The 14,492-nt window shown below is 40.2% G+C and overlaps 1 long non-coding RNA gene across 1 annotated transcript; it reads left to right on the forward strand.

Annotated features, from left to right (window-relative positions):
• The first annotated feature begins 5,911 nt into the window (after positions 1-5,911).
• LOC116994905 lies at positions 5,912-14,471 on the forward strand. Its single transcript, XR_004417615.1, has 4 exons — positions 5,912-6,011; positions 8,940-8,989; positions 13,288-13,339; positions 14,247-14,471. It is a non-coding gene; the product is annotated as an uncharacterized LOC116994905 (long non-coding RNA).
• The last annotated feature ends 21 nt before the right edge of the window (positions 14,472-14,492 follow it).

Genomic DNA, 14,492 nt, shown 5'->3' on the forward strand with positions numbered 1-14,492 from the left:
ACCACGTGGGGCGCGGCCGCGGGAGCGACAGGGATCTTTTCCGCACGGAACACCGGCTCCGACCGCTTCCGGGGGCACGCGGGATGCTCATCGGGGAGACGGCGCTGTGGCAACGGGCACTTCCGGCCGCGGCGGCACCCCAGGGTACCGAGAGGAGCGAAAAGTCATGATTAGGGCCATAATCAGCTGGGCCGAGCGGCGGGAGCAGCGCCAGGCCTGGGCCTCCGTAGCCGCCGGCAGTCCGCCCACCGAGTGGGGGCCGTTCCCGTTCCTGCGCGTTGCATGCCGGGAGCTGTAGTTCGCGCTGGCAGTGCCCCGTGGCGCCCCCTGCCATGACTGGGGCCTCCCCGCAGGTGCTCGGGGTCTCACTGGCCCACTGTAGTCCTTGTGCATCTGGCCTTGGCTCTCCGCTCCTCTCTGTGCGTCTAGTGCCGCCGTGAGAGAAACCGGCTGCCTTCTGCCGAGCCTCTCTGGGGACGCTCGGTCCTGGTGAAGGGAAAATCAAGCCCGGTGGTTGGTAGCTCTCCCTCTTCTCTTCGTTTCCAGCGCTCCTCACGGCGACCATTCCCTCGGGAGCTCGTTAAGGCTCCTTAGCCTACCCTGGGTGCCCTGGTTTATCCACCCGCGGCCCTCCCTTCCCCCTGGAGTGGCGGCTCCAGCAGCCTCAGGCATGAGGGGACCCGGGACCTGCCGGTGTGAGGGAGGGCAGCTGCGATCCGTGGCACACTGAAAGGGAGCCCTGCTGCTCCAGAGATGAGACCTTCCCCACGCATTTCCAGTGTCACTGGCAGCGGCTGCAGCTTGGGAATGAAATGCGTGCAACCTCTGCAACTTCTGCAGTACACCGCTGTTAGCAGCCTATGTTAATAAGCTGCTTGAAATAACTTACAACCCCCCCTCACCATCCTGAAAAAGTCTGCCCAGGCTTTCATATGCCTGTCACCTGTTTCGTCTTACATGTTTAACACTAGACTGGGGAAAAAAACCTACCAAATACAAAGAAAACAAACTTGTAAGCAATGATTTAATGAACTTTGTACTTGGAGAGGAATATATTTGAAAGAAATTGGTGATGTTCAATGCAAAAAAGCAAAGCCGTCACTGTGTTTACAATTTCGCAAACACAGATCTTAGTCTATTGGTAGCTGAAAGTCTTGGCAAAACTAAGTTTATCATCTTTAGTTATACAAAGGGCCAGATTTTTTTATAACTTTAAAATTTAGTGTTGTAGCTTTCTATCCTCCTGATAATTAATGTTTATGGAACTGAAAAGGAGCCTTTGTATTGCAGTAAAGAATGGTTATCTTTGGGTTCTTCTTAATGAAGTGTCATGCATTTAACTCCACCTGGCAACAAAGCCCTGTGCAGCCGCTTCCTCACTCCCCCCCTTGGGCTGGGGGAGAGAATCAAAAGAGTAAAAGTGGGAAAACTCATGGGCTGAGACAAAGACAGTTTAGGGAGCCAAAGCCATGCATGCAAGCAAAGCAAAACAGGGATTTAATTCACCGTTTCCCGTGAGCAGGTGGATGTTCAGCTATCCCCAGGACATCAGGGCCCCAGCACAGACGGCAGTGACTTGGGAAGACAAACACCATCACCCCCAACATCCTCCCCTTCCTCCTCCTTCCCCCTGCTCTATGCACTGAGCATGGTGCCCTATGGCGTGGAATGTTCTGTGGGTCAGCTGGGCTCAGCTGTCCTGGCTGTGTCCCCTCCCAACTGCTTGTGCACCTCCAACCTCCTTGATGGTGGGGTGTGTGAGGGACAGAAAAGGCCTTGACTCTGTGCAAGCACTGCTCAGCAATAACCAAAACATCCCTGAGTTATCAACACTGTTTCCGTCCCAAATTCAAAACAGAGCCCTGTGCCAGCTACTGTGAAGAAAATTAGCTCTACCCCAGCCAGTACCACCACAAGAAGGCAAAATTCAATTGGAACCTCTTTAAAAGACTCATGAAGCTTTTCTGTATGATTTGCAGTTTTAATAGTTGTTCCTCACGGATCACAAATTATATAAGAAATTAAAAGTTACTGTTCCAACATGTATGTGAGAATGACTGTGAAAAATAAATATGAGAGGTCAGTGTCAGGATTGTAAGTAAAAAAACCCATCTGTCAGATTTTTGTGCAGACTTGTGTGAAGTCGAAGAATTATTTTCTAAAGAATAGTCTTACTTATTGGAAAATACAATTTCCTTATTCAGGAGTCTAAGCACAGAAAGTTTATCTTTTTCTAAGTCTCACCTACAAGCAGTTCAGGATTTGGTTTCCTAATTGTGCCTCTGAAATTCCCATATGTTGCTTTATGACTGTGGATAGGCATTTGAAGGACACAGAGATAAACAGAGTAGTTATCTCTGTCTTGTAGAATTCTTGCTTTAGAAAATTTTTCTGGCATTTCTGTTTTAGCAGTCATTTTTCTGGCAGCAGGAAAATGTAATGCTTTGTGACAATAATTTTGAGCGTTGGTAACTGGAATAGTAAGAATGCAAACCAATTCTGTTGTTGACTGTGCTAAACCAACAGAGATTTTAGACTAAGTTTTGTGGAATTCAAATTTTATTGGTTACTTCGCCCCAATGATTATGCAGTGTAGAATGTTGCTTTTGAAGGAAATGCATAAACTGATAAATCTGTGTTTGTCTGTTGAATTTAAAGACTAGACTGGTAAGAACTGTAATGAGCTTACCAGCACTGATTGCTTGATGTAGATTATACTGTTTGCTTTCATGAATGCCGGTTTGGATTACCCAGGACAAAACTGATAGGCAAGAATGAGGCAGCTGAGTACTTATGCTCTCAGGATGAAAGTTTATTCTTTTTACAAGGAGGCTGTAAATTGGAGAAATTTTCAGCTTAATTTCTGCTTAAAAAACTTAAGGGAGCTTTTAAGCTCTTAGCTGCACTGTCTATTGCTGCCATTTAAAAAAAAGTCTGAGTATCACCTTCCAGGAATTAATACCAAAGGGAAGATGTAACTGTCAAGTGGTGATAGTTCTTCAGCTACTTAGCTACATTACAGAGGTCTATAAAGTAATTAGATATGTTTTGATAATCGTGTGCATAATGGGTGAAATAGTCTGTTTTAGGATTGTGCTATTCTGTCAAGTAAAAATTCAGGGTCATATGGTGATAAGAGAAACAGAATGCAGGCAGCATCTCCTTCCATGAAAACAGCAGAGCAAGCCCCTCTCCAGTCTGTTGAATGCAACTTTATCAGGTCATCCCTGTGTCCTTGTGTAAGTCACCTCTCTGAAGCAGGCCACGTGATTCCAACTTGATGTTGGAGCTAGCTAGAAGCATAACCTGGATGGAAATAGCCATGGAGATAAACTGAGAGGAGTTTGTAAGACCTGCCTGTGGGTATTGGACTTAGCTAAATTAGCCAGCTAATCTTCCTGGGCTCTATCTGTAACAGCGAGCCAGTTGTCCTTTCACTGTCCTGCTTTGGCTCTGCCAGACTCTTTCCTGAGCTGATTTAACTCTCTAGCCCAAAAAAATACTTGGTATTTTAATCAGCATTTATCAGGTGCAGGTTGAACCAGACAAGAGCATGGTAAAGAGCAGGAGTTTGTGGCTTAAGAGAAGGAGATATTCTGGTTTCCAGGTGGTGAGCTGAACCTGGGTGTAAATTACACAGGACAAAGATATTGTACATAGGTGAAAACGTAAGGAAGCTGTACAACTAAACAATCAGTTTGCAATATCAGAATATCACCTCTCTTAGTACACAGTTAAATTGAAATCTGCAACTAATGCAAGTTAGATTTTTGTTCATGAATAATTAAAATGCTTTATTTTGTGTCGCTGCTAACCAGCCATGTACGGCCATACGGTATTTGAAAAAGACGTGTGATTTTATATGAGAATAATTAATGCAGTCTGAAATTTGTACCACCAAATTGAGCCCTGTCTTTCTTACGTGATAATATATTGGGAATACCAAGGACTATTTATCTACATTCTCAGTGGTATTTTTTAAAATGATACATTGAGAGTTTATATTCTCTCCCTCTGCACTGTCTGCATCAGGGACTAAATACTGTGTGTACAGCACAAACTGAAGACACAGCCACTTACATAAGATGTTCTGCAACATCTGGGACTGAGTGTGAATATGAAACAAAAAAAAAAATGCTGCCAGTAGCTAGCTTTTCAAGCTGATTATCCAAATATTAGAAAATGTTAGCAGTAACTACATATAAGCAGGAATAAAATACTGTTTTTTGTAGTTTGGAGGAAAGTGTTCTTCAGGTATAATTTAGCTTTAGATTGTCTTTATCCCATTCCTCTGGAGACTGATGATTGCACTGCAGCTGGCACTGTTGAAAAGTCTGTAAACTGTGGCATCACCCCCTCATCAAATATTTTTGAAATTTGCAATATGTTCCTTGAAGTTTAATGCTCTATGTCTTTATAATATAGAAATCCACAGAAGAGAATGGATTTTATGGAGCCTATCACTTAGGGCTACATTAGTTAAGGTGGAGATTTTTATCTAGAAGAATCTTTGTACAGATAAAACAACCATGTTATGATCATTATAAAACTCTGCTTGAGTCTTCAAATAGTGAAACCCCTGTAAATTTCAGTATCAGTAGAAATCTGCACCTGCAGCAACATATTTCTGTGGTTAATACCATTTCTGCCCACTGGCTCTCGTTTTGCCCAAGAACAGAGGCATGAAAGTATAAAAGGTTTCGAAGCATTAAACTTTAAAATGCGTGGGTTTTTTTTGTCCTCCCCGCCTGACAGCACCGGAGGGAAGAACCTCAGTGGTGCAGCGGCAGGGTTGGAGCTGGATTTGCTGGGCGAGAGCTCGCCCTGGTGGCCTGTCGAGAGATCAGCCCTGCCAGGTCCTTAGGTGCACACAGCTGGGTTGTACTTTTTGTTCCTCCTCCTTTTAGGAAATATTTCATCATCGTATTCTCATTTTGGCACTGCCTTTATGTGTTTATCGCCTTATAGAGACATTACGACCGGAAAGAGGCATTTCTCAAATATTTCAGCTATTCTTTCCACATATTTATGTACTCATGTATTTAAAATATTTCTCTTTGTAATAGCGAGAATATGTTTTTTGTGGTTACACAAATTGCCATCTTCTTGAAAATGTGTCATGATTTCTCTCTTCTGCTCCAGAATGACTCTTTGCAGTACTGCTAGAGAAAGTTAGTAGACAACCTTTCAGCAGCATTCATTTGTGTCGGGAAAAAAGTCTTTATTCCTCCATTCAGAGAAATCATGAGTAAACTTCAGTAGCTGGGGAACTCTAGACCTGTTAACTGTATAGAAAGGTGTTTCAGGATCTCTGTGAATAGCTGGAGGTGTACTTTATTTATTTATGGGTTTTGTTTCTTATATGTTAGGTCAAATGTAATGTACCTGGAAAATAAATACTAAAATAATGTTGATTAGGAATAAAAAATTCTAATTAATTTTGTGGAATCCATTTTTATACCAATGAAAAACCCAACTGCTTATTGTATGTCCAAATTTACTTAAAAGGAAGGGAGAACCTTATTTTGGGACTGTGAAATGAATTTTAAGGATAACACCATGTTTTTTTTCCTTTACTAGACTAGTCTATATTGACAGGTGCAGATGAGTCCAGGCAGGACATCACCTTGACCAAGCCAGGTATACCTAGAGCACAGCCTAGAAGCAAAGGCTAAGGCCCAATCCGGAGCTTAACTGCAGCTGGGGAGCCAAAGGATGGGAGGTGTGTGGGTGGAAGCGCTGACAAGCCCTCTTACAGCTGTTCTCACTCTGCTCCAAGTACTTAGCTCCAGGTACACCAGAGCATGGCTTGAACACTGGCAGCTGAAGTCTCAGAGGAGGGAGGGTGAATGATAGCAATTACAAAGGTTTTGTAGGGAAGTAAGGCTGCAGGCTCCTCAAGGTAGTTTCAGCCTTTTTGTGGACCTGGATTTTGGTTCTGAAATATTTCCTTTTTTTATGTTAGGTTATAGTGAGATACCCTGGTTGAAGTGTTCCAGTTCTGTACACAGGTATGGAATCTCTCTCTTCTTACTGCTACTATGGGGTGAGTTCAGGAAACAGCAGTACACACTAGTGTACAAGTGTCTAATCTATAGCTTGCTACCCTCTTGTATTGGGTGTTTTCTCATCTATGTATTCCAAATTATAATATGGATATGGAGGATTGCATATGAAGAAGTAGTTTTGAGGATTTTTTGAGAAGTTACTCTGTTTGTATCCAACAGATTATGAAAATGCCTGTAGGAATGATTGTGTAACAGAAGCAGACAGTAATAAAATTTATGATAGAGACATGGACTTTAGACCTGATAGGATGCTGTGTAAGATGAAACGCTGTCATGCCTGGCTCATTAAATCTACAGGGAAAGAAGAGGGGGGGTGAATCTTCTGCATTCTCCCAAAAGACAGAAACAAGCAAAAGTGACAGGCTGAAATCTGCTGTAATAGTTTTGTAACAAGTGATTCACAAGTTCTCTAGCTACAAGACCTAGACACTTTTAAGGAAATAAATGCTGCTTGCTGTGAGTTTTTATTAATAGCTATGATAAATGTGCATTCTTTATAAGAAGCAATAGAATGCAGTGGATGGTGTGGTGAAAATATTGATCTTGGGAAACTAATGAAGTCTTTCAAAAGATTTACAGTAGATTTTTAAGAACAAATACATCTATGGTTTTACATTTTCTGAGTAAGTTGTATTTTAAGAATGATGTTTTAGTAGGTTTTAATAGATTTAGCTGTGAAATAGAATTTCAAAGACCTCCATTATCTGAATTTTGATCTATCACTAGGTATCCAGATTTTTAAAATATATAAGTGCTCAATAGGACATGACACTCAAATCTTAACCAAGACTTCAAACTCAGTCTGTGCCCAACATTTCCTTATTATTGCCATTACTAAGGAGAGCTGGTTAGCATTTAACAGTTCTGGAAACATTGCTTATAGTAATTAACTCTTGGTTCAGTCCCAAGGAAATAGAAGCAAAATTTCTGTTGATATCAGATGTGCATGGTAAGTCTTATTTGATAATACAGCAACTTAACTATGTATGTTACCACTGCAATGAGATCTGTCATATTTTAATGTGCTGTTCTGTGTTATCATGTTGATACTGAGTTTTTCTGAACCCTCAAGTGCATGAGGAGTATTATCTTGCAGTTTTTATAAGGTTGAGCTAGAGAAGACATGAGAATACCCTCAGTTATTTGCCAAAATTGGATTTCCTTAAGAACTTTGTGAATTGTATATACTAGAAACTAAGGGTAGATTAGAAAGTAAGGTTCTTCATGTGGGGTGAATTGTCATTGATTTAAAGAGTGATGATGTTTCCTGAGAGGCTCATATAAAAATATTGTAGTGTTTAATAGACGAGATAGACACCATGAACTTGCCAGGTGGCAACCATGCCCCACGGGATGGCTATAATCTTATATATCCTCTGTGTACAATTCTTGTCAGTAAAAAGTTTCCAGAATAAATAGGCTGATTTGCTTTATGGTGCTCAGTTCTTTAGGATATTGTGACTTCTTGGATGGGCATCTGCTGTTTAAAATATCAAAAATAGAGGACAAAAGCAAATGTATTTTATATTAAAATGCAGAGACCATGGAAACCACTATAAATTAACTGTCTGTTTACTCTATGTGAAATGAAATAAACTGAGCCTTTCTTCTGATAAAATTAATTACAGGGTTCAGAAATTACTCGACACTACAGACTGAAGCTGTAACAATTTTATCTGAGAGATCACTGTAATTGCAGCAGTGAAATGCCTGCAAGTTTGTGTTGCTTAGTAACATTACGGACAAAGTTATGGGGGAGGAGTCATCCTTTTACTGACTTTTCTGTTGGAATGTCATTCACAACTTGCATATCGCTATTTTAGCCTTATGCCCCGGCAAGATGCAGTTTGTGAGTCCTGTGTTCTTGGAGCTTGTGCCTATGAAGACTTACCTCAGGGAATGACTTTGTGCAATAAGAAGCTAAAATTTCAAGGAGACTTCTAAGTCAAGTGTATCCATAAATTTTTGCAGGGTCCAGACATGGTGTAATTATGCTAAACTTAGTTGCAACCATGGTGCAGTGTAATGTAATGAATTTTTAGTCATTTTCTAGTAATTAATTTCTTGCCATGTTTTTATTTTTTAATTACTTTTTATTTTATCTTCAGATTTTTTTGGGTGAAGGATATTCCCTTTTTTGCTTCTGTGGAAGCTACATTTTGCATAGCAAGATGAATAATTTATTTGGAGGTCAAGTACAGCTTTCAAGTCATCTCAAGAAAAGTCAGGGCTATATATAAAGTGTTGAGTAATAAGTGATATATTATGTGACCATGTCACCTAAATTTGTCTGTAAAGAAAATAATGGGTTTTGATAGGTTTGAAACTTTAAGCTGTGACCTGGTGTAAGTAGTGAATTCCATAAGTTTTTTTTTCCATTCTGTCATGTCGGAGATGAATTGTTGGTCACATACTGAACCTGGGGATAGAAAAACCTCTGTTTTGGTGTCAGGCATGATGAAATTGTGTCCTGACTGTTATGAGTGTGGTACCTACATTTTGGGACTACCTTGGAAAAGTCAAGGGTATATATCTATTTTTCTTTGTCCTGGTGCTTGATGTGTTTACAACACAAAATTTGAATTATATGTAGTTAACAGTGCCTGGTGGACTTGGTTTAGTCCAGGATATTTTTTATGAGGGTTGAACAAGCTTGTCCAAGAGCTAATGGGAATGCTTGAGGATGGTGACAGGCATTTAGGATGTGTTCCATCTTCCAGACAGTGTGATGCTCTCTGTAGAGTGTTTCTTTGCATTTCCTGTCCACTGTGAATTTAAGTAAAGACACACTTGGCTGTGCCTGCTCTGCCAGCATTTTTGTTTTGAAATTTGGTATAAAATAACTCAGGGTTACTTATTTTTTCCTTGCAGACTCTCCTTTGGACCAGATGCTAGCTAAATGCTCACCTGTCACATAACAGGTAGCCTGTGCTATACTGGGTGGTTTTAACAGACAATAATGACGGACTGCTAACTCCTCTGCTAAGTTTGCTCCTAAGTGCATCTATAGTTTAAAACTATCTCATGTGAAAAGAAATGTGATGTGGTTTTGTTTTTTTTAAAATTTCCATTTAATCTTCCTAATATACTCTTAGACTGCAAAGTTAGGAAGTTGGGCAAAAGCAGTTACAAGACTTGCATCCCTGTTTAGGACTGCTTGATACTGATCCCTGGATGGGCCTGTCACTTAAGAGCTGGATTTGATGATCCTTTTTCAGCACATTTCAACTCAGATTATTCTGTGCTATTACTGGAACTGTCTGTTGTTTGTTTGTTTGTTTTTTTTGAAGTATCTACAAACTGTGTGCTATTTCAAATTCTATTAAAATACATTGAGAGTTTTGGTAAGTTTTTAGGATGTGTGATGTAGTGGATGGAATTCTATGTACTAGAATTCACACTCCAAGGTGCCTGGGTAGTAAAATTGTGCCACTTCACTTACCAGGAAATCTCGTAACTTGTCTGGATTACACGTTTTCTTCTGGGAGGAGGGACAGCTGACACATGCTCACCAAGCAGAACTAAATACTCTTCCCAGCTGTGTTGTGGAAGTGTGGGGGCAACTGTCTGGGGCCTAGGAAAATCCAGCTAGGATTTTTCTTGGGCTGCTTGAGCTTTGCTCTCAGGCTGCTCAAGGACAGGAACCCAAAACAAAGATTGCACACCTGCCAGAGTATGTGATGCTACTCACAGAGTGTATTTCTAAAGGGGTGTTGCTCCTCTACCCAGTGAACTTTCTCTAAATTGCTTTGCATGATGTATACTATTTAAACTCGTGATTTCCTTGAATAAATTCTCTTTCTTGCTCCTGTGAGAAAGTCTCCATGTTACTGTCCTCATCACCGCTGGGGAACCACATACAGTAACAGAAGTGTAACACAAAGTATTCAGATCTGCTTTATGTTGAAGCTTGTGAGGAACAGTGCAGACACTAGTATTTCTGATTTCAGTTGCTTGATTTTTCTGCTGTTATTTTAACCGTGTATTAATATGCTTGGCTAGTGTGTGCTTATGTTCTCTTTTCCACATTGTATCTGGCAAATTAATTTCAAATGGTGTCTTGTTATTGAGATAGAAACAAAGGAAGCAAGGAAGTAGCTCAGGTAACAAAGGATTTTTCTCCAAAGGGCTAGATGCTTTTACCAAGTAGGTGCACGTGAACACAATTCCACTTGTTTTTAAGTATCAATACCAAAATGAAAAGCATGTTGGGATAAAACAAAGGCAAAAATTTCCATACGGAAACATTTGTTAGTGGGAGAGGTACTCTGACTAAAGGAGCTATTAAAGGGCATGGTTTCCAAGAAAACTTGGGTCAATAACATCTGATGGTTCTGTAAAAAAGCAAAGTAATTTTTGCAAACACATTTAGGAGAAGTTATATAAGCAGGAAATATAATAAAGATGAGGAAAATAACATTCCTCAGAATCTTTTAGTGTGGCAAGAGACTTCTTTCTTTTTTATTCTTTCATAGGAGGTTGTTTCTGTGCTGCCTTTACTCATTCTCTGTCAGTCCAAGGTCATTCACCTCTGTGATAAACAACTGTCTGCCAGAATCTGTCAAATGGTTTTATTGCCTACAAAGCTGTTCTGTTTGGAACACTGCACCACAGAAGCTGCAGTAAGACATTGTCAGCTTTCCTAGCATTGCATTTTAATGTCATTTAACAGTGCTTTAATGAATTGCAGTATCTTTTAGCCCAGTCAGAGGGTTTAGTTGAAGGCTGTACAAGCTGATTAGAAATACATCCCTCAGTGACTTAAGTGCTGGAGTGTCTTTAATGGCCAAGTGGTTTCTGAGGTGTTGAGTGCTCTCAGTGATCTCAGATGTGAGAAGGAGCTGGCAGGCTCAAACAGGCTGCAGGGAAATTTGTGTGTTTTCCCTGTGTCAACAAAACTTTTAAACCTGAGAAATTAGATGTGGTGTCTGACCTGTCATCTGTAATGTACACAAAACACTTGACAGGTTCTCAGAGGTGTTTTATGTATGCACATGCAGAGATCACATGGCATCTGTGTCCTGAGCCTTCAGCAGTGCTAAAAGAGCTGGTGTTTGTGAATGGGGATTCTGTGCAGCCTCTCTGAATTACTTCTGGTCACAAAATTCAGTCAAAAGTGACACAGCTTGTAAGTATTCTCTTTAGCTTGAAAGAAATCACATCTATTATCCTCACCTGAGTCCTGGTTAATTCCACAGGCCATCAATGGGATGCCAGATATAAATCAGCTTATGAAGTATGTGCATAAAAAAAAATTATGCCGTTTTTGTTGTAGGCGTATGCTGTCTCTTGTTCTGTAAGACAGTCCTCTGAGGTTCTTCTTTGGAGGATAATTCTTCTGTGGAACTTTTTCTGCTGGGCATGGGCTTTTCTCTTGTTTTTTAAATTGTCAGACGTACCTAAATGCTTTTCAGTTTGCACCAAGTAAGTATCATAGGTTTGGTCAACTCTGAAAATACAACGAGGGAAAGTCTGTGTTCTTTTGTGCATTGTTTCATTGCAGATCTTTAGGATCACTTAGACTGATCTGATTAAGAAGTATTTAAAGAAACGTTAGCCTGCAGGATCATGGTAAGTGCCATTTTAGGAAAAATTCTTGAAGCTGACATCCTCTACTTCTGCATGTTCTCTTCAGCTTAAATAAAAGCTGATTTAAGTATTGGAAGAAGGAATGTGGACCCCAAATAAAGGTAAATTAGTTTCCACATGTGCTCCTTCATACCAGTTTATATTATCACATATTTTCCAGTATTTGAGTCATTACTTGGAGACCAGTAGACACAGGAAAGAACCGAGTTGTCTGAAGTTGAGTTGTTTAACAATTCTTTTTAAACACCATTACCTCATGTTTCAGTTCTGCCTCTAGTCTCACTGCTAACACTTAGGCATTGCTTTGATTTGTGAGAATCACTCTCTGCCAAACACCCCATGCAAGTTGCCTTAGCTAACGGAATTACATGAAGAAAATTACTTCTTATTCGTACTGTGTACATCAGGCATTAGAAAAACATGTTGTCCAATATGTAGGGAGAATGATCTTTTTATTGGTTAGTCCTGGTTATCTGGGGACCTAAACTGTCTGCAGCAAAGATGGGATTTCTGTCAAGAATAAAAGTTTGCACATCCAAGGCTCTGTCTTGCACATGCTTGCAGAAGAAATAGAAGTATTAACATGTTACTGTACAGCATTATGGAGCAGTGATGGAGACAGTAACATGGCACTCTTTCTGAGGTGAAGAAGAGCAATTTATTCAAGGAAATAATGGGTTTAAATAACACACATCATACAAAACAAATCAGAGAGGATTCATTGGTCAGAGGAGGAACACCTCTTCAAAAACACATTCTGTGAAAAACATAACATCCTTAGCAGGTGTTTATCTATGTTATTGAACTCTCTGAAACCTTTCTCCTGGGAAAGAGTCAGAGCTAAAGCTTCTCTGAAGAAACTTTCTCCTGGGAAAGAATCAGTACTGATAGCAGCCTGGGAAAAATCCTAGCTGGATTTTTCCCAGGCCTCTGACAGTGCCCACATTAACATTCTAGTCTGATAATATAAAAAAGAAATTAAAGTGAAAATTTAAAGCCTTGAGGTTTTGAGGGATGAATGAGTGCTGCAGAACACTGTACTGTCTCTTTCCAGGTTTCTATTGGACTTTTCTAACCTTAATGCCAGTATCACAGCGAGGGAACAGAAGTCCCTGTCTCTGCAGTATTCTCTTAACGCTTATGGCACAACGGACAACAAACAACACCTGTGTCAACATGGTGACTGCTGGAAATATCTTGCTACTGCTCCTTCTTGTATTATTCAGAATTCTTGTAATTAATTCTTCCTTGAGAATGCCTCACCTACCGAAGTAGTTATGGTTCACAATAATGTTTATAGTCTTGGGACTTGGAGACCAGGCTAGGCTGTGTTCAGGAGAAGAACCATGAGACTTTTTCTATTAATTTATACTGAATAGCATGTGGGATCAATTATCCCATAGGCTGGATTTAAAAAGCTGTCCAGTTATTATACATTCCTGTTTTGTTGAAGGTGATGAAGAGTTGGGCTGACAAGAAAACCTACAATACTTTGGAACTATGCTGTGAATTCAAAATCACTTTTACCAAGTCTTGTAATTTCATAGATGACGTAATTCTTTTTTTGTAGTTGTGCATGGAAAACCTGATGCTGAAAGGTAAATGGGGATTTTAATTTTGTCTGCTGCAGGGTTCTGCAAAAATATTCTCAGACTGGAATCAGCAAAGAAGGCAAGTACCAGGTTAGTAATTCTCTAGGGTGTTGTTTTTCATCTCACCGTCTCGGTTTTCCAAATATTGATGATCTTGTTCTTTGTTCCCAGAATTTATTGTGGTGGTAATGTAGTCATAATGTTTACTAGTAGTAATACTTACTAGAATCACATACTGAGATGACAATGCAATTAACACAAAGGATAATCTGGAACTTTGATGAAAGCTGTGTCTGGTCTCCACCAATAACCAAGCCTGGGAGTGTATCAGACTTTTGGTAATCTCAGCTGTAATAATTATACTGTCAGTCTAGAACTCAGCCTTGGTTGGAAGTACAGAACACATAGCTACCCACTGACAGACACTTTGAAATCCTAAATTGATTATTTTTCTTTCAATTTGTTGTGCCTGTAGAAATAAGGTGTCATTCTTTGTAAAAAAAAAAAAAAAAAAAAGAAAAAAAGAAAAGAAAAAGAAAGATGATGTTCAGAGTAGTATTTAGTCTGAAATTCTTCAGTTTTGTATAGGATTGATTTTTTTGAGATGCATGGAGATGAATGGCTGAGTAACTTCCAGACATAAGTGGCAATGGGTTATGCAGAATTCCTTGAAATGATTAACAAGTTATATTCAATGTTTACTGTGCTAGAAAAAGACTATGTTCCTTTTGTTGTAAGAAGTTTCTGAACAAATCAGAAATTCCACATGTGGAGTCGTATCCAGTTCACTGAGGCAGTGCTCTGGTCTGGTTCTTCTTCATCCATGCATCATCTAATTTTTATTTCTCGAAGTACAATAGATATGGCTCAAATTCTTAGCCAGGGTCTACAGTTAGCAGTAGCTAGTGCTTCACAAGGATATGAGGGGCTTCAAAATAGCAGTAGGACGTCTGTATATTTTACTTGCAGCTTGTGTTTTGAGCTTATTTCGTTACAGATGTAAGCAAGTGTATATAGTACTTCGGAAGTGCAAGCGGAGAAGTAAATATTTGCTGTTGATGCGGTGTTTGCGGTGAAAGAATCCCAGGCAGCTCCGAGCACAGCAGAGACCCGAAGAGCAGCAGAGCCACAAGGTCGGGGTGTATTCCCCAGGCAGCTCCCCTTGAGCTTGCCCAGCAGCGCTGGTTATACGGTGACAGTGGCCGAGGTGACGCTGCTTTCCCTCCTCGGGACGGCACACGGG

Source organism: Catharus ustulatus, chromosome 4, assembly GCF_009819885.2.
Source record: "Catharus ustulatus isolate bCatUst1 chromosome 4, bCatUst1.pri.v2, whole genome shotgun sequence".
Classification (NCBI taxonomy): Eukaryota; Metazoa; Chordata; class Aves; order Passeriformes; family Turdidae; genus Catharus; species Catharus ustulatus.